This window comes from Morone saxatilis, unplaced genomic scaffold (assembly GCF_004916995.1).
Source record: "Morone saxatilis isolate NCDOM2014 unplaced genomic scaffold, NCSU_SB_2.0 Contig5, whole genome shotgun sequence".
In the NCBI taxonomy this organism is placed as follows: Eukaryota; Metazoa; Chordata; class Actinopteri; family Moronidae; genus Morone; species Morone saxatilis.
Genome location: NW_023340095.1, coordinates 12,565,431 through 12,566,020, shown reverse-complemented (window position 1 = coordinate 12,566,020; position 590 = coordinate 12,565,431). Strand labels below are relative to the sequence as shown.

Here is a 590-nt window from a genome sequence, read left to right as displayed (position 1 = left end):
TGCCAAGTTCCCCTTTAAATTAATTTTCACCAAAGATGGAGTGTGTTTAACACAAGTCGAGAGGAATGTGGGACAGGAAGGTTAACTGACCCACATTCCTCTATTGACCCACATCACTGTGTTTGTTTGAACGGGAAGTCGGAAGCTGTGTTACTGTGCTGTGTACTTTATGTGTGTCATTTTTGGGGGCACCAGTGTTGGTGAGGGTCTACATGTGACCACTGTTCCTCTTCACTAATGCAGTTGTCCTGTGGTACAAATCATCATTATACATAATACATAATGTGTACCTACCTGTAAGAATCTTTTAAGTGAGTTAAGGAAACATAGGGGAACTTCAAAAGGTACAGAGAGACCACAAAGTCTCCACCTGGAATTCTGGTAAATCATTTGCCAAATTGCAAGACTATGTAATGTAGGAAAGACTCAGAAACCATAATACTGTATATGCCGAATACAGAATAACTGTTAGTTTGTCCACTGCCTGTAGTATTCAATGACAACCACAGAGAATATTATTTACAGTGCGAACTATGTTGGCAAAAGACGGTTATACTAAAATAATCTATTAGGGCTGCTCGATTATGGAA

The 590-nt window shown here is 39.5% G+C and overlaps 1 protein-coding gene across 6 annotated transcripts in view; it reads right to left on the bottom strand.

Annotated features, from left to right (window-relative positions):
* The window catches only part of tanc1b (tetratricopeptide repeat, ankyrin repeat and coiled-coil containing 1b), a 101,832-nt gene that overhangs the window by 71,172 nt on the left and 30,070 nt on the right, over positions 1 to 590 (bottom strand). The gene's annotated exons all lie outside the window — the stretch shown is intronic.